The following is a 20,737-nucleotide window of genomic DNA, read 5'->3' as shown; positions in this document are numbered from 1 at the left end:
ACCCAATTGAATTTCACATTCATATAATGTAATTATTTAAATCTAATGAGGCTAAAATACTTCCTCATTACAATTTTTCACTTCTGTGCGCTTTCAAAATGACATTAGTAAATAAATTATCGCTACAAAAAGATAAAAATAAATTATTTTCTAATGAAAAAAGCATACAAATAAATAAAAAAAGTGCGAGAAAACGTACTACAAAAGAAAATTCTATGCTAAAAGGAAAATGAATAAAATGAATACTCAAAAAGTTTCGTTTACTACAAGACATACGTAAAAGTGGGTGAAAAAAGTAGATAAATCACAAAAAAAATAAAAAAAACCAAGCAAGGAAAAATAAATAAATTGCTAAGAATTTGCAAAATTTACTAACACAAAAATATTAAATAAATCACAATAAAAATATTTACTCGTATTTAATGCATGTAAAAACAAAAGTTTTTCAAACGTAAGCACACTCACAATATCATAATAGAAAAATAAAACCCGTACAGCGAATAGTCAGCCAAAGTGACAGTCGCATATCTCTTTATTGATCTACTCGTACAATTTACGCTGCGCACACAGTTAATATCGCAATTTCCCAACTTTTTCCGGCACCAAAAGCATTTTGTTGTGGCAACTCGGATAAATGCTATTTTGTTGTGTAGCCACGAGTTGCTGTTCTCTTTTTCTTGTTAAATTTTCCAGCATTCCACGAAAAAGCAGCAAGTCCTTGCAAAAAACACAAGCACTTAAACCATTCCACCTGCCACACCAGCTCCTATGTCTCTGCGCACTCTTTATGCTACATCCCACATTGTCTGTGTGCTGTCTTTTGTTTTATCTTACTCGTTTTTGTTTTTGCCGCCTGCATCATTAATTTCCAAATGTTTTTGGCGGCAAATTCCTTTAGCACTCCACTCAACACCCTCCTACTTTCACGCTTCTTGACCAACAACATGCCGTTGTTACTGCTGTTGCTGATGATGATGAGAGCAGTGCCATTACTGCCGCAAGCATGCGGACATATGCTTGGATTCGCGCTATGCTGCGCAATGGTAGCCCGCCCTGAGCATAGAATTATTGAGAAAAAAGTGAAAACTTTATGATTGCCATTCATGATAAAGATAATAGACGCGCAGCAGTTAATTTTTTGCTTTTTTTTTCTTTATAGAAATTCCTTATTTAATTTTTGTTGTTGCTAGGATAACCCTGCTGGCTAGCCAGCTCGCGTAACCAGCAGTTGCTTGGCTAACAATTGAAAATTTATTCATTGACAATTGAGTTCAGAGTTCAACAGATATTGGGAACTCATACATATGAAAAAATATAGGGGCGTAGTCATGCTGAGAGCAAGTACGGGATAGAGGTTTGAGGAGCACAGTAAGCAGAAAATTAAAATGTTACGATAGCGGCACTAACGCCTTTAAAGGCGCTTCAGCTTTGATATTTCTCCTCTTGAAGGAAGTTGGATGAGAGTACGGAGTATCGAATTTCTGATATTTTAGCCCTCCATCTACGAGACGACTAAAATGCATAGACTCAAAGGGGTGCAGAAAAAACTTTACCGAGGCAGTCGGGGTAGACCCATAAGGTGCTTATTCAGGGGCGTGCTAGATTCAATACCGTTAAAATCTGGACGTATTTGTAACATTCTTAAAGCCCATAGGAAATATTTGTAACAACAAAGGAAGACATCCAAGAAGAATAGAAAATCAACAAGTTATTTATGTCTACCAGAGCCGAAAAATAAAAACGCACGCCTATGTCCACACATATACACCTATACTATTGCAGCAAAATACACATACAAAAATGCTTCCTATCCTTGCAGTTTATAGAGTTCTGCATCACTTCGGTTGCTAACGCTTCTCATTCGTTGGTAATGAATATTTATTTACACAAGAGAGATTCCTTTCAGTTCATTCGGCTCAACCAAAAAACACTTGACATGACGCATAAGACGGGCAGGGGTGTAAATGTGGTAGTAAAGAAATCGCGCATACTGGCAGCATGCTTACTTAGTCGTTTGTCTTTCGATATTCGACAGTTAATTTTTTCTTTTATTTATTATTACATTTTATTCCTCTTCAGAGACATTCCTTCGGTTTTTATTTTGTTTTGCTGTTTGTGTTGGGTTTTCTTTTTTTGTTTTCTTGTCATATCGTTTTGTGGAATTTATTGCTGTGAATACTTTTTGGTAACTGCGGAATTTCAAGAGCAATTGACTTTGAACACAACAACTTTGAAAGCCAACAGAGTTACTGGAGCACACCACAAACACTCGGCTTCACGCGCAAACTTACATCACGGCTTTGGTAATTTGTGAAGCTTAAGATAGGTGAAGTGAACTTTGCAGATTTTTAATGCTGTCATCACAGTTACTGCAAGCAGTTTAGACATGTGAAATATGTATCTTCAAGAGCTGCTTAATGGCCGGCCTACTCATCGTCACTGCGTACGTCGTCAGAAAGTGGTCGGGTTTTTTTATTTCGTTTGGTAACTGATGTATCTGCGGATTTAAGTGTACATACTTAACTAAGTATAAAGCAAATATGAGCTATAATTAATTAGTTTGATTTGCATTGCTTTTAAAAGTATTATACATTGCTCCATGTATCAAAGATTAATGCTGTAAAAGAATCTTCCTTTCCAAAGGATCACTTTTAACGAAACAGCTCAGGGGACATATTGAACGTGGTTACCTAGAAAAATGTGTAACTCCTTGATGCGTTCAGGTAGCTTACTTGTGTCTAATATTGGGGTGACCTTAGCTACAACTTCTTCAGCTAATAACAAGGCTGATCCTGAGGAGTTTTCCTTTGGTGTAGTAGCGATAATGACATCGTCTTGTTTTTTGGGAAGTGTTATCGAAGTTGATAGTCATTTGTCGAATATCGATCCGCATTCAAAGATTTGTAGAGCACAGTACATAAATTAAAAGCTTCCCAGCTTCTTAAACCGAATATTCCATCTTGCCTACGCAAAGAGGATTCAGTGTTGGTCGAAGCCCCATTCCGTTTGTTGGTATGAGATTTATTTGTATTTGTTTGCTTTGAATACTTCATCACTGGTGGTGTTTCTAATATTCTCCTTGCTCGTGCGCCAGTTAAGTGCATCGATATTTTTTCCAAACAAAAAGAGCCTAATGGAAACAACAAGCGTAAAGAGACTGTTACAGCCCCAGATTTTTTACATTGGAATACAAATAAAAAGTGAGGTTTTTTTGGTTTTTTATCTCTTTCTGAGAGAAAGGAAAAGTGAAGAATTTATATATTTTCAGCTAAATGAATGCTCGTTCCAAATTTGACTGAAGCCTAGCAAAGCTGTTCTTTTCTTAAAGCACTAATCAGCATCAGCGGCGCATTTTTGTTGTGACTTCTATACAGTCCTACTTCTGTGAATATTTTTGTATGTTGTTCATCACCTGCATTCGCTTTTTTTATCATTTTTTGATATATTCGATTTTCTAATTTTCGTTCAGCAGCTTTAAACGCTGTGTTGGTGTTGTTTTCTTCTGAATTATAAAAAAAATTAGGATCCACATACCATCCACATAGTTTCCACCACCAAAAATGTTGGAAGCTCATATTGTAAACATCTTTAAAATGTTTTAAGCAAATATGTACTTAATTTTGCTCTACATGTATTCAATACTTTTAAAGCAAGTTACTATACATGCTTAGTATATTTGACAACCAAATAACTAATTATAATACAAGAAATCTTATACAAGCACTTTTATGGCCAAAGAAACTATAGTTCACTATTTAATTTACTTAGTACCTTATACAATTATGCGCTATATTTTCCTACTATAGCATATACAAAAAAGTTATCAGACCCATAAATTTCCATTACTACATATTATATAACTTGATCCCAATGCGCTTAACCATCCAATAAAAAACTTCACGCTTACAAAATTTTTTCCAATCGCCTACAAATTACTACCTTCCTGCTGTGCGAACATGAAAAGCATAGAAAATATGCATTTTTCTCACTGCGCTTCCACAGTTTACAATGCGCTTGGAAAAAAGAAAATACAATTACTTTGCTTCAAGCGCCACATTGAATTCCAATTAAGTTTGTCCTTTATCGCTATTAGGAAATTGTCAGCTGTGTGTAATAATAGCTACTATGTATACAGGGGAAACTATTGATGTAGTAAAAAAATGCACCACCACTCTAACCATACCAACTTTAAGCCATCTTAACATTGCTGTTCTGTGCAAATGTATGCGATATTTTGCTATACACCATTTCAACTGATCCCCCTTCTAATGCTGTTTGCTCAACTGCGCGCACCACAATGATTTACACTTCAAAGCCGCTCACAAAATATTTGCTGCCAACATTAAAAAGGAAGCGAAAGCACAAAAATCCTTTGAGACTAAGATTTCCGTAGGGTTGCGTTCACAAGCAATTGCTGCGTGGCGCTTGATTCAACACTCTTTTACCATCTTCATCATCATACCGCTGCATTTTCTCTAGAAACGCGTAATTTCGAGTACGCCAACGGAGTGGAATTGCAATTTTTCAATTTCTATGCAAGCGTGCAACTTTCGCCTCTATGTACATTAGGGCGGGTCGATTTAAAAATCGCTCATTGCTCTGTGAAAATCGTATTCTAGGGATCAAAATAAGAAACTTTGCCGAAGGAACCATACCTCTATAACGAATTCTGATGTCCCCCCCTTTGGGTCGAACTTTTGGGTAGGGGCAATTTCAATTCTACCCGCTGTGTCTTGTGGTGGCTTAAAAAAAACAACACAAGCAATTTTACGATCTGCAATTGTGTCACAGTGATACCTTCATTTTTTAAAACGGTTGAATAAAAAACTCACACAACTATATTTACGACATGCAAATGCATCACAGTGATGCCTTGGTTTTAAAAGGGGTTGTAAAAACGCTAATTTCTAATAATTTTTTTTAATTTCTTTTCTATTACTAAGTTAAATTAATTTTTTCATATACATATGTTCTGACTAAATAAATTTCTAAAGAGAAAAATAAACTCCAAAAAGAAAAAGCATAGGCATTCCAAAGTGGGATTTTTTAAAATTTGCCCCTACCTCCCAAAGGGGGGGACATCAGAATTCGTTTTAGAGGTATGGTTCCTTCGGCAAAGTTTCTTATTTTGATCCCTAGAATATGATTTTCACAGAGCAATGGGCGATTTTTTTGCCTCCCCACAAATCGACCCGGCCTAATGCACATCCTCCTTTTCTCCTTTAACACTACCTTTTTCTTAAAAATTTATTATTCTACATATCCTCTAGTGGCGCGCATAGCCAGCACAATGATTGTACATTGTTTTAGGTGAGGGAAAGATAGCGCAAGGAAAGTAGGTTTGAGCAGTGCAAGTGAGAAGGAGCGGAATAAAAGGAGAATAAGTCCTTTGTAGGCGTTGTGCTGCGCTGTTCAGAAATTTTATATGGCGCCTTAGAAATGAAAATATTGGCATAAATTATATTGTAGCAGGGCGCCAATTGAACAGCGCCTGAGTGTGTTTTAGTCAGAGATCGAAAATAATTGGGATTCCCATTTTTGTTTGTTTGTTTTTTTGTTTGAAACTACTTGGGTTATCTTTGAAATATTTCAAGATTTTGCTGCTTTTTAGTTTTGAAGTTTTTATTAATTTATGATCCTTATTTGATTAATTAAATAAATGAATGCAATATTGATTAGAAAAAATTTGTTGTTTTTTGAAGTTGCTTTTATTATATATAAATAAAGGAAGAAAAAAAATAATAAATAAATTTTAAACTTTCCGTTGCAAATTTTGTGATGTTTTGTGCGTTTTGATCCAAAATAATCACTTTCATTTTTTTTTTTATTGATATTAGTCGTTATTTTGTAATCCCAATTCGTAATAAATCAAAAGTGATAGCCTTGATTTTGAGATCAGTATTTTTCAATCATAAAAGTTTTGTTTGAGGGGTTCGATCATTCGTAGTTGTTTGCGCTTTTATATTTCAATCAAGACAATTCAGAGCTCTGTATTTTGAATAGGAATAACTATCTATTCAATATCTGAATAATTAAACTTGTAAATAATTTATTGTTATTTAGTTAATTCTGGTCTATCGAATTTATTTTTTATTTTGATAACTATACAATCGAGTTTTACGACAATTTATAGAAATTTTTTAAGATTTCTCAGTGATTTACTTGTTATTATTATTTTTTTTTTTAAATAACTTTTGTTTCATTCACTGATTGATTTTCTTTTCGATTAGTAAGATTAATAGTGCTTTGCATTTTCTTAAATAATTTTGGTATTTCATATTTATCTAGTCTTTAATATTATTTTTGCAATCATATTTCGTGTTTGGCTCCAGATTCCTATTTTCGACTAAAACGAATCTTTAGCAGAATTTCTAAGATTACGGTTGGCCTTGGTCATTTACTAGCGCTTTATATTGTTGGTAACGCGCCGGTTATTGATGTGGATAGTAAAAATATCGGAATCGTAAATAGTATTTATTTCAATATTTGCATTCTTCCACTTAAAATAATTTTACACTTTTTCGTTTTAACTCTATGCTTGTTAGTTAACTATTGATATACTAATTCTTGGACTGAATTCGCCCAAAAAAGTCATAAACAGATGGCATAATATCTGAAAAATAAAAATACTCTGATAATAATCTCAATTTCAATGATAATTAAACCATTTCTTATGATTTAAAAATTTTGTTAAAAACAACTAAAAATAAAAATTTAACAATATTGTTTTGATTTTGTCTAAAACCAATCGTTAAGATCACTGACTCAAGCATTTAGCCTACTAAACTCAAAACTCACTCACATAAACAATGAGCCATACTGGCTTAAGTCTTAGGCCAATTGATATTAGCAACTTGTAGACAAGCTTTCTACTTATTCTTGTACTTTTTACTTTTTTTTCGTCGGTTTGACTGCCAATTTCGCATTTCAATAACCCACGTACCCGTGGTAAGTACAATAAAGTTGCCACGTCGTTGAGTGTGAGTAGCTCAAGTATTTGTGAAGCTTAAGTACCATCTAATCCTTTTTTTATTGGTTGCGGTCGCAACGCCTGTGTGGCATGCAAATGACTTGGGATTTTAATTAAAACGACGCTTTCATCGCTGCTTGCCACTGCTGCAATTGATGACTTGCGTCTAAGAAACTATGTATATTTTAAAATCGAGAAAAAAAGAAAAAGAAGTGAGCAATGACTGCGCACTTTAAACGAGAAGCTGGAAATGGAAAAGAAGTAAGTGAACGAGTGCATAAAAAGGAAAAAGCATTTCAAAATTGATTGCTATTAAAAATTGCGCTCACAAAGGCCTGGCCGCCGCGCACAGCCTTCAAAATCAACTTAAACCAACACGGAAATGCTATTCAAATTTCCTAAGCAGTCTTTTAACTTTGTGATCTCTCTTTCATCATCATTTAACTTTTGCGCTTTTGATGCATTGTACTAGCTTTTCTTTTTTGTTTTGTTGTCGTTTTTTTTTTTCTTTTTTACTGCATGCTTTCACCCACTTTTTCTTATTTCATCAAACAAACGTAGTGACAATATGTTTGACTCTTTCTTTGTAATTTGAGATAAATTTTGCGAGAGAAGTTGAAGGATAAAAGAATCACTGCATTACCGGAATTGCGGGTATAAAAAAGCCAGCACTAATTAAACAGTCAAGCGATAAGAGTGATTGAACAGATGCGTGATTTATTGTTTGAGTGAGCGATTCACTGAAAGTACAAAGCAGAGTTTATATAGCGATTAGTGCTAATTTTTGTACAATAAAGAGGATTAGTAATCGAGGTAAAGCATTAGTTTTTATTCATGTGTCATTTTCGTGAACAAAGCGCAGTTGTTATCAACCTACAATCCACATAAGCTGAACAATTCTGTAAGAGTTTCAATTCAATTTAAGTTAACTCTCATAGCAGAAATTTAAAAACTAACTATGTAATATCCTTCTTGTAATTTTTTCGTAAAAAAGTGTAGTAAAAACCATCTTCCACATGGAATCCACACTTTTAAATTAAGTGGGATATTATTTCAGTAAACTTTTATAACAAAATTGAAATTTTAAGTACAATTTGCAGACGTTCCACAATTTGGGAATTTCTAGAATTGTCGAAATTTCATGAAGAATTTATGGTCAACCTGCTAATAGCAAATTGAGAACGCTTTTTAGAGTAATAGAAAAATTTTTTTATTGAAAATTATTAAATAAAACAATATTTCTCAACCTATCCATATAAGTTCCACACCTTTAAAAAATTCTAAATCTTTTCATTCTAAGCGATTTATTAGTGCAAACTGGAGATATGCGCCGCCGATAAACGCCGCCGGCACCGCCGATTTTAGTCGTTTTTCGCACGCCGCCTCCGAACGTCAAAAATACCGGCGCGGCGGTGGCGGCGGCGTCCGACGCGTTACTATATTTTCTACTCGCTTAAGGCTGTTTAGGCCATTTATTGTGCATGTCGAAAATTGGTTGGATATGGTCGAAAGTGGTATCAACGGATGCGCATCACTGCCAGTTATAAGAAACTAATTGCGAAATTTAACTCCTAACTGTTCATAAGTTATTAAAAAAAACAGGCGCTTTCGATGTCAGCTTAACACGGACTTTGCATCACCCAATTCACCAAGTTATTAAAACAAAACACTAAAAGAAAAGTTTTATAATAAAGTTGTTAAAAAAAGCAAACTACCCAAAAAAGGTGCCGATTTAAACAAAAAATTAACTATACGAGTGGCTGAAGGAATAAGCGAAATAAGTGATGCAAAATCCTTTAGTAAATTCTAGGGGCATAAACACTCATTTGAAATGATTCTTACCTCAAACTTAAGTTGAGGATATACATACGTACGTTTGAGAAGGGTTTAAAAATTCACTTGGGCTTACATTTAAACATCTGTTGATTATTTGCGAAACTATACAATAGCGTCTGAAATGTTAATTTTGATTTTCACACTTCACCTTCAACGCCCAAGTCTCCCGGTTTGACATTTCTTAAAGTTGGCGGCCCTATCCAAAACTAGTCCCTTGGAGTTAATCACATTGTTTATAGCCTACCAACCAAGTTTAAATATAACCTACGCGTTACGGCTCCTTTTACAAATGTGAATACGTAGGCACATATATTTACCAGGTGAGGCTCTGTCCTTCGCAAGCACACTCAAAGTGGTGAAGCAAAAGCTTTCCCAAGACAGTCGACCTAATGACCGTGTGTTCTGCTACCCTAACGTAGCGGACAGACGAACTAGTCTGAAAACTAAAGCCACGCGGTCATCCATTCTAAAACATCGTTTTGAATTAACGAAAACTATTGGAATCTATGTCGTGAACGCAAACGTCTTCAAACTTTGACCTACATTTTAAAAATTGTATCCAGGGTCCTTGTAAAATTTTATGTAGATGCGCCGTGGATTATACGATTTTCACCCATAAGTTACGCAATGACATCCACTTAGACTGCTTATGATTTCGAGGGCGGCATCCTTGCTCGAATAGTCACTCACTAACGTTTCAAGGTGTTTCTCTGGTGTAGCTCGGCAGCATAGCGCGACAAAAACATCAGTTAGAAAGTCTTTGGAACTACACCTAGAGCTTCTAGGAAAGTGACATCGACGAAGGTACATATGAGTTCGAAGTCGAAGTCCTATAGCTTCTGTCCTGGCATATGGTGTGAGAGTCAGGAGCCGTGGTAGCGACTGGTGGTCGGGATTGCTACTGTTGGCACATCGGGAATTGTAGCTCGAAAAAACTAGATGCACCCTGTGCCACGAGAGTCATGAGTATCAATAGACCATTAATAGCAACCGTAAGTCGCCTTTGTACGTGACCGCCAAGGAGCCACAAATGATTAAAGGAAATTGTGTTCGCCACGATTATTAGGAGTTAACCCGAAACTACGCTTTGCACGAGATATACAGAAAAAGGTGTCACCATTTTATGTATCTCTATTTCTTTTCAGCAGACGCAGCAGTACCAATTCCAAAGACCGCGGTTAGGTTCAAAGCCTCCCTGAAGTAAGAGAACGAGGGACAATCCCCCCCCCCCCCCCCCCCCCCCCAATGGGCTACTCCTGAAAATTTTTGAACCATCTGCGAGTTTTTGAGGCAAAAACCCCGGATCTTTCCGAAATGGCCAAAATGTTGATTTCCTTAAATACATACAAATAAAACCTTTCCTAAATATTATTTTTTTAAATGGAAAAATCAAGCTTTTTAAAGTAAGAACACTGGCGTATGCCGGCGCACCGCCCACGCCGCCGCCGCCGATAATGTGATCGGCGTAAACCTCTAGTGCAAACCAATATTATTAATTATTTTTTTGCTTTTTTGTGCATATTTCTCTCCTTATAATAATCTTCTCATAAACAAATCATTCTTTTTTCTCATTACAGGTATGTTTCCTACACAATATAAATACTAACCTACAAAATCGTAAGTGAAAAACTAAAAATTATAATTTTTAAGACAGTCCTGCATAGAATGCACATGCCATGAGATATAAAAAAAAAATTTTATGAAAATATTTAAATTCCGTATTTCGAGATAAGTTCCATAAAGAATTTAAACACAATCCGATGCGTCAATATGCAAATGCTTGCCATATTATTCAGTTGTAAAAGCTTGTAAGGAAATAACATGGATTTCATACATATATCTTTTCTCAAAAGTGAGTAAATGTTTAAATTTTAAAAATGGTGTGACTTAATTTGGTTTCCTAAGATGGTGATTAAGCAATTTGCTGCTATGTAGCTCTGCGTTTTGCAAGACGGTAAAGCGATCTTCTCATAACATCTAAATTTATAAGGCTGGAATATAAAATAGTTCCGTGTCAACAAATTTTGAAATTCCCTACTTTTAAGGAAGTTTCACATAGGATTCACATTAATTTTAGATGCATTTGACTAGTTCACAAAGTTATGGATCTAGAATTGATGATATTTAACAAAAATTGTCAATCTCCCAAAAATTTCTTGTGCAATCCACACAGCATCCACATCTACAGAGAATTGCTTATCTCTACAGCAAATAATTTTGAATCAAATTAATTTTTTGTTACCAATGTAAAAATATCTGAGGAAGCTCTCTGACTCATTGCGACATCACCCAACAAAAAAGCTTTCATGAATTATGCTACGATTCACTAACGTCCACCAAAAATTTCCACAATTTATGCTATGATCCACAATTGTGGAACGTCAAAATTTTATAGTCAAACTTCCCTAAAAACGTACAAATACTTTAGAATTTCCTGCAATGGTGTTGGTATGAAACGTTTTCGCATAATAACTATCGTATTTCCTTCTGTAATATATTTTACTTAAGTTCCACATACGTTCCACATAATAAAAAAATATCACAAATGCATTTATATGCAATTTTACCACTAATGTTGTAATCGATCAGAAGTTTAGTTATGTTCTACATACGTTCCAAAAACAAAAACTGAAAAAAATACATTTCCAAATAATTCGTGAATATTTGGAAACAGCATTTTAAGCATTTTAGGCATAACACGTTCACATTAGCGCTTAAACCATGCAGCACTTAAAACAAGTCTTTTTCATTTTCTTTATGCTGCCTGACAACTCCTTCGTGCGCATTTAAATATACAACAAATGTTAATTTACCAATTAAAAAGAAGTCAAGTAAATAGCACACATCCATACATGCATACATTGAAAACATAACAAAGATAAGCTACAACGTGAAAACAAACAAAAACATAATGAAATGAGTGTGTCAACACATACATACACCGAGTCGTTTATATGGTTGCACACAAATCTTATTAAGATAACAAAAAGCAGGCAAAGCTTTTGTGTGGTGTACAAATACACATACATATATACCATTGCATGTAATGAGTAAAATAAAATGAGAATAAGTTGGAGTATTTAAGTGTGTATGTGTGCGCGTTAGCAAAACTAGTCAAGGTAAAGCGCTATATAAGCAAAAATACAAATGCAAGCTAAGGTGTGTTGCCAGCAGGTTTTTGTTGGTAAATTTTTTTTTATTACCGTGGTTGTTGTCAGGCAATTTTAATGAAATTAACCTCACATATTTTGCCAAAGCCAACAATAATGTGTACATAAAAAGAAAACGACGACAATAAAACGGAATTTGGCTTTTAGGCGCATAATAACAACACACCTAAAAGCAAACGTATATACACACACATACATACGTACTTTATTTATTTGCATATGACCTTACATATGCTTACACGCCTAGTTGTATGCTAATGTACGCTAAGAACTGACAAGACTGTTTGTTAGCTGGCGGCTGTTTGCTTGCATTGTGTGGCAGGTGGCATTCAGACGGTATGGCAGCGGCAGTCAGTGAGGCGTGAGAATGTAGCGTTGCTAATAAAGTACCGCTTGACACGCGACTTTTTCTTTGCACACATTTTGCAGCCGGGTGCTTTCTTACACTCGCGCACACACATACACACATATTCATATGCATGTACTTTGCTTGAAATGAGGCCAGTTCAGTGTGAAAAACGAATGCAAAAAAATGTGTGTGTGTGTGTGTGTGTGTGTCGCAAGTCGCCTTTATATGAGTGGGTACTTCATGCAACCGCTAAACCAATGTAGCTATTGTTTTAAATTATGCCAACCCTTTCGACATACACATCCGCACATATACGGATGTATGTGTGTATTTATTTGCATAAATGTGTATGCTTTTTTTTACAAAAACACCTTCACAACATGGGCCACTTGAATTTTGTGCGAATATGCATAGGTATATGTTCCACAACTTGTCTAATTGCCTTTCGGTGCTCAGTATCTCACATTGCAACCGGATGCGATATGCGCGTAGTGCATATATGTTAATACCTAAAAGGCATATGCTTGCCTATGAATCCTTTTACGGATAAAAGGGCTAAGTGATTTTTGAGGTTTTGAAGCAAGAAAATCCGTTCACAAAGTGTGCAACTCTCGCAGTCTCTTGGAAACGCCTAATGTGATTGGGAAGTCTACGGAGCAAGCTTTGAGGAATGTGCACTTTTAAGCTTCAGGAGTTCCTCGTCGAGCCGCCTGAACAGCTGGTTGAAAACCATTATCCACAGCAGAGATATTAATATCGGTTATGTGGCGTGCCCTTGTTCACTGATGGCCTCATATCACCCCAATTGTGAAATAATATATAGCTCTGTAAGACGCAGGTACTTCCCTTGAACCAACAATAACTACCGCAAATAGAAAATGTTTGAATTTGAAAAAAATTTTAACTCACAAGGTCTATTAGGAAGTCATATATTTTATGTTTTAACAAATCTTATTTTGAGTCAGAACATCTTTTAAAAACTTAAGACTTTGCAGCGAATATGACACTCGTGATTTGTCCACAAGTGGCTACTTTTCAAACTTAAATAAATCAAGAGTAAAAGTAATTACTAATAAGGGGTCTTATTCCAAAACACTGTGCTATTGCACTGATGCTCCGACAACGGCGTTTATCACTGAGCTCATTCTGCAGGAGTCGGCAGGCCTTTTTTTACTAATTCCAAAAAATATATAAAAATAATATATACTTGGCGTGATTTACCTCCTGGGCGGGTCGGGACCTACATGTTTTATGCCGACGCCAAACGGCATCTACAAGGCAGATGAACTCTCACTAAGAATCTTTTCAATTAAAATGTTTTCCTCAATGGTAAAACTCTTTTCTCAAAATTTTTTCTGTAAGTTTGTCCGATACTCAAACCCAAGACTTTAGCACGCTAGCATCACACCAAGGTGGCTGATTACACTGGAGGAAAAATGACTAAGATTTGTGGTCAATAGCCTAGAGGAGTTGAGGCATTTCGAACTTTCGCTCCTGCTCGACTTTATATTGAACTTTAATCGGAATTTGTGCCATAACAAATCGATAAGACACCAATAACAAGCTGGTAACCCTCTGGTAAGAAAACGATAAATATTCGTTAAATTTTCAGTAAAAACTCGATAACTTTTCGATAGCACATCAATAATGTTTCGTGAAATAATCGATGACTTATTGATTAAATCGATAGCTTTTCGAAAACGTTTCGATAATATTTTGACAAAAAGCTACAACATTTCGTTAACAAATAGTTAACTTCTTTATAACAAATTGAAAAATTTTCTATAAATTTTTGATTACAAATCGATAATATTTCGTTAAATATTTGATACATTTATTACTCTTTTATAACCTTTGCTATCCATGACAAATCTTTCCCAGGCAGCACTTTTTGAAAGTTTTGATCAAAAAATATTTCAATATCATACCCCAAGATGATTAAAAACGTTCAAATTTAAGAGCATTTTCTGTTCGAAAATTAACGTATCGTCGGGAGAAAAATGTGCCTTAAATGTAATTATTCTTGAATAATCGTTTATGATAACTATTTCGAAACGCTTTTTATTCATATTTGATATCATTGTAAAACTGAGCTTTAATTGTTTTAGAGTAATATTTGACTGCTTTTCACATCTCAATCGTTTTGGTTGAGATTTTTGAATCATATTTGAATGCGATTATTATGCATTTATTCTTCATATCTCATTCAAAATAAGATACTACATAATAATTTTATTTCATAAGGGGAATAAAGCATGCGAAATTGAGCTATTTGAACCACAGGTCACTCGCAAACAAACTTGACGGATAGGCACCTGCGACTACAACATCCAACATCAGCTATGATCGTCGATATCTTGAAATACGATACGATACGGGATGTTGAAGCCGTATCCAGGTATGTCAAGATAGGTTCACTTACCTAGGGTTCAAATAGCTCACAACCTTTGTATTGTATTTCTTGGAAGCTGAAGGTGGAGAAATGGTTGGAGAAATCTTCGGTCACTAGCAGCATTTGCATTATTTCTTGTCTTGAAAAATATGTATAATTGTATAAATAATAAAATTTTTATATATTTTTTCTGAGCTTCATGATTGAAAAAATATGTGTATGTGAAAACAATAAGATTTTCCTTGAAAAGTAAAATTTTAACAAGTATAAAACTCATTATTCAGTCAACAAAGATAATCAGAAAAGATTCAGAAAGCTGAACTAAAAACGATTATAAATTTTTGATCACCTAAAGTAAACACATTTGATTCAAATATAATTCCAAAATGTGATTGAAAAACTACATTCAGTTTTTGATCACCAAACGTATTCATATTTGATTATTTCTTTTGTTCAATTGTATTATAACTCATTATTTAGTCAGAAAGAGAAATCAAATTGTGTTGATATGTAGGTAAATACAAAATTTAATCATCTAAATGCTGAGTGGGATATCATTTCGACAACAAATCGATAACTCGTATATATGTACATACGGTAAAAAATTTAAAACTCCCATAAAATATCGATAACTAATCCGATAACTTATGTTTGCAAACCGTTAGCACTGCGGTATCAACAACACGGCTTTATTTGTTACCTGATTTCGCTCAAATCAACTTTAATACGTACCTTGTTTCCATACTAGGCTACAGTGCAGTAACGACACTTACGCTTACATTTTATATACACCCATACAACATACCAGTCCCAAATACTAAGACTACACTTACCCACATTTACATTCTGGATTCCCCCCTACCTTGAGCAATAATTTCTCTAATAGATAGCACTTTTAGCTTTAAAAAAATCGCAATTAACACATAGGCCATTTAAAAAATTAACAACGCTTTGCATGCCCACCCTTACCTTAACATACATAATTTAAATACAGTTGCATATTCCATGGGCTTCCCTTAGCATTAAATATTCTACGCTATGTGGCAAGAAAGTCGGAAATATTTAGATGCTTGCTGCACTTTTAATTACATTCATAAGAAAAAAACAAAAAACAATAGCGAGTTAAAGCAAGCATAAACGACAACAAAAAACATACAACCGAAGTGAAGTACAAATGTGTAAAAACAGCGAGCGGAATATTGCAGGCGAGTCAACCCTTTTACTTGGCAAATGCAAACTTGCCTTAAAAGTGTAGCCTATTTGAAGGCGCCACTACCAACGCCTACACAATAGCAATGCTTTTACAATGTTTTTAAAATTTTCAAAACAAAAAAATAATAAAAGCTGCAATAAATGAAAAATAGCAACAACATGCAAAATGAAAACATGAACTACTCGTTACTTGTAATTCTGTTTTACTTCAACTTAGTTTACACATGCCTAGCAAATATTGGCTTAGCAAAATGCAGTTAAATGCAAATATTTTTAAACATAAACAAGCGAGCGACACATACAACGAAACACAGTACTAACTAAACAGCTGTAGTAAACGTAATAAATGTATGTAACTCGGTATAACACACTCTTCACTCGCCTACGTGTTTATCTCACGCTAATTCAAATATTCGCCATGCTTTAAGTGTTGTTTATTTGCTTTGCGATTGAGTTGAATGCATCATCGTTACTTACTTAGTTTATTTAAATGCTAAATAAACGTCAATTTATAGAAACAAATTGTTAAATATGCGTGTATAAGCGGAATGTTGCGCTATTTTAGCTAGAAGCTACTTTGATAGTGATTCACTGCTGTTGAAATTACTTAAACTGTGCAGATTTTTCTTTCGTTCCTTTGATCAGTTTCGCACGCGCACGTAATTCGCAATCGGCTTATGAAATATTAAAAATACATAGCTTAGATTTACTATCACATTTTTGGCAGAAAAATTAAGTAGGTCAATCTGTGGCCAGTACCACAGATGCCTAAGTACTTGCTCCCACCTTAACCCTCCGATTAGCGGTGAATAAATTCAACATATCTTAGCGTTGTCGTCTGGCCAGACGAAATTTTACACTTTGTATTTTAGTGTGTTGTATAATCTTTATTTTTCCGTAAATATTTACATCTCTAGAGTATTACAATATGAAATAAAAATACAAACAAGAAAATAGATAATGAGATTAGATGCTCATTCAAAGAGCAGAGGAAATGCCATTTCATTCGTTTAGTATTATAAATGCTTGTGGGGAGCATAATATTAACAAATTACAACTAATTGCTTACAATTGAAAAGATATAAATATTTTTAAGGAAAAAGTATAACTATTATATGCATGTATATTAAAACAAAAAATTCAAAATTAGAGATGTCAAGGTACTTTCATCAAATGGAACAAAAAAAAAGAAGAAAAAAATATCGATGCTAATGGACACAGGTACTTATATTATAGGTCTCAAAAGAGTTTCAATGCCCTCATAGTTGAAACCAAGTAGCCACTGTTTCACTTCCCTCAGAAACGCTGCTAGTCTTCTAATGAGTCGTGTTTCAGCAGGTAGTTTGTTATATAGATTACGTGATACGATGGTGTAGAAGTTACGAAACTTTGTAAGAAGTTATGAACTTTATCCACAAATATTTAAACTTTGAAGAAATCCCGTCGCTCACTGTGATTACCCAGAAATAAGTTTGAATTTTTATTGATAAATTTTAAAATGAATACGAACTGTGAGGTCTTATAGGCTTAAAAATATGTTCGTCTAACCAGACGACAACGCTAAAATGTGACATAATCAACTTTCATACAAAAAAAAGGATAAAATAAAAAGAAAAAAATATTGATTTCGGAATTATTATAAAGACCTAAACTTAACAAAGTCACTAAAGTTTTTCATGATCGGGTGGGTAGCAGTAAAGTTATTCACGAAAATAAAGCCTTCTTGTCTGGCCAGACGCCACAATCTATCGGAGGGTTAATACTTTCCATGGTGTAACAGGTTTTCTCCCAACATACTCTTGCAATTATTCCCAATCGATTCCAAAATGGTAACTTAATTCTCAATTAACGGTTCCGCAGTGGTTTCAATGTGAAAATTAGGCCAGAAATTATTCTGCATTGATCGACAGCCCAAAAAACCATACCGGAATGATGACAGAATAGTTCGGAAGTAGACCCGAACCATTTCTTAAAAACAACGTTGTCTAAACAAATAATCTAACAAAATGTTGAACAACAAGTACTCGTGAAGCTCGATGTGTAAACATACAGGCTTATAACTACAAAACACATATTTTTAAAATAAGTACGGTTCGATAAAAAATGCATAACTTTTCGATAAAACATCGATAACTTCGGGATAAAATCGATATTTTTTCGATAGTAAACCGATATTTTTTCAACAACAAATAGATAAATGTTTGATAGGCAAACGATAATACGCCGATAATAAATTTGCAACACTCCGATAACAAATCGGTAGCTTACTAATAACGTATCGATAACTTTCCGAAAAATAACCTACCGCTTTTTGGTAATTAATCTTTAATAGCGTTTTCTCTTCTGGCTAAAGTGTTACGCTTTTTGTACGCCACGCAAGGGTTGTTGTTCTATTCTAAAAAACAGGCAACTCCTTTACGTTCTTTTGTGAAAATTGTTGCCTGCTCGCAACGCAAAAGCGCTACACTTTTACCCTGTATAAAATGGCGGTGTGGCAGTGCAACTCTGTGAAACTCTCAATTCTCTCTTAAGTTCCACATATACTCTGTTAATATGAGTGAACAAATCACCTACCCAGTTGCGCATTCACGAGTTCAAAATTCCTTCGTTCTGCGCATCTACGTCACAGTTGACTGTTTGAGAGAGAAAAAAAACAAGAGCTAAAGGAAAATGACGTAAGAATTGACCATAAAAAAGAGCTGATCTAATGTTTACATGCGCAATGTGCAATCTTCTTGTGTGATTTGTGATATGAGTGAATATGGTGAGTTGAAATGTTCTTTGTATGCACTATAATTGTTGAATATTTTCTGGGGTAGGAGTAACTCTATTAAGGCTTTACCATTTACTTAGGCAACTATTTATTTCCGATAACAAGCAACTTACTTGTCGATAAAGAATCCATAACTCATCGATAACCTTTGTTAACGATAGCATGTTTATAACACTATGATAACAAACCAATAGCATCTCGATCTCGCCGTCCGGTTTTCGTTTTAACAGCCTCAGTTGTGAAATTGGAAGACTTTGGTAGAGCTATAGAAAAGTATTAAACAAAGATGCAAACGAAACCATTGCGTTCATATATGAGTCTTAAAAGAGCCTGTAAAGTTTTCGAAATCAACCATTAAGTGGCGCCCAAATGTCTTTAAAAAACCTCCTAAATTAATTAAAGATGAGTCCTAGAACGTTTCTAGTTCTTCAGATACGCCAATTTATGGGACTATTTTATAACTTTTCCGCGCAGTTAGAGCTCCAGAAGGTATTTATATGAGGGTAATGCGCAGGAACTCTGTTTCTTGTACGTTCCACTCTCTCATACGCACTTGGAATACAAGTTTCATTATTATTGTTGTACGTTTATTGTGAAAAAGTTGTTAGCGCATTGTTTTTGTTTTTGTTATAGCACATTATTGCTTGTTCGATGTCACTTGTTCATATGTATGTGTAATACGAGTGACGGAAATTGATGCATAAAGGCGCGCTTGATTGAGTTGACAAGTTGTAATTTGCCCGCGAAGCACAAGTGAATATGACACACACACACTCGCATATATGCACATGCTTTTAGACTCACATTAAAGCACATACACATGCCATTGCTCACTAAATAATGTCAGTGAGTTTATTCTTAAGATATCTCAGATAAAATTACTGACTTGTGTATATATGTATTTGTGTGTGGTTGTATATGTTGGGCGTTCATTTTGACTGTGGGCGTGTCTTCTATTGTTAATGAGTCATTCGACAAGTCATCCGTGTACAGTGTTGTAATTTAGAAAGCATTAAATTGAAGTTAGCAGCGCCTAACAAAAGTACCTTCCTTTTGCCATCCTCTTCGCATCAGCTATGCTAACTCACGGATCACATTTTCTGCCTTTCCGCGTTCATACTTGTCGCAAAAAAATTTCCTTACCTCATTATGCGAACATCACGTGCAAATTATATTTCAACAGACTGCGAAAGGCTTCAAGCAATCTACTTGTAGAGCAAAGCAAACTCATTGCTGAGATTGTTTTCTAGACAAATAATGAACTGAGTGGGTGTGATTTGTGGCACAAGGAAAGTGACTGCGAGAAGAAAAGATGATAATAAATATTGTGAAGGATTTGCAAAAGGAAAACTCATATATTTATTATGAAGAAAATATATTTTTATTTGTTTAAGATTGAAGTGTATGTACTTTAGAGGAAATTTGCTGGAAATTGTAAGGCCAACCTATTTAAGGAAGTGGAAAGTAAAAATGTATAGAAAATGGAAATTAATGCAAAAGATGAAAGTGATTTAAGAAAATGAAGGTTTTAGGGATGTTGTAGGGAAATGGAATAGAAATCGAGTGAACGAAAAAATGCAAAATATCAAGGAAAAACTTTAAAAAAGTGTATTACGCCTTAAAGCATGCAATATATAGGAGTGAACTGCTCATTCTGGACGTATTGCTTATATACAACAATTTCCATACTAAGTGCGGCATACTTTTAGCTTCAACTTATACGCTTTAGAACATATATTGATTTTTATACAAAAAATATTTCTGGTGCTCTCGAAATGAATAAAATTAAACGAGGTTAACGCGGATTTCGAATATCTCTTAATAAAGCATTCACATTGTCGTGTTTGTGACGCGTTTTGGAGCTTAGCAGTATTGGTTATCTTTATATATAAAAATCACGTGTCACATTGTTTGTCCGCAATGGACTCCTAAACTACTGAACCGATTTTGAATTTGTTTTGCACCCCGTGTGTAGTTTGATCTAGCTTGAAATATAGGATAGGTTATATCTCAGTTTATAGTCGCAATATTATTT

General features: G+C 34.6%; 1 protein-coding gene across 50 annotated transcripts in view; it reads left to right on the top strand.

The window, feature by feature from the left end:
• Positions 1–20,737, top strand: part of mbl (muscleblind) — a 453,871-nt gene that overhangs the window by 146,262 nt on the left and 286,872 nt on the right. The gene's annotated exons all lie outside the window — the stretch shown is intronic.

The sequence above is a fragment of the Eurosta solidaginis genome, chromosome 3, assembly GCF_040869045.1.
Source record: "Eurosta solidaginis isolate ZX-2024a chromosome 3, ASM4086904v1, whole genome shotgun sequence".
Lineage (NCBI taxonomy): Eukaryota > Metazoa > Arthropoda > Insecta > Diptera > Tephritidae > Eurosta > Eurosta solidaginis.
Note: the sequence above shows the minus strand (reverse complement) of the source record. Positions and strands in the feature narration are given on the sequence as shown.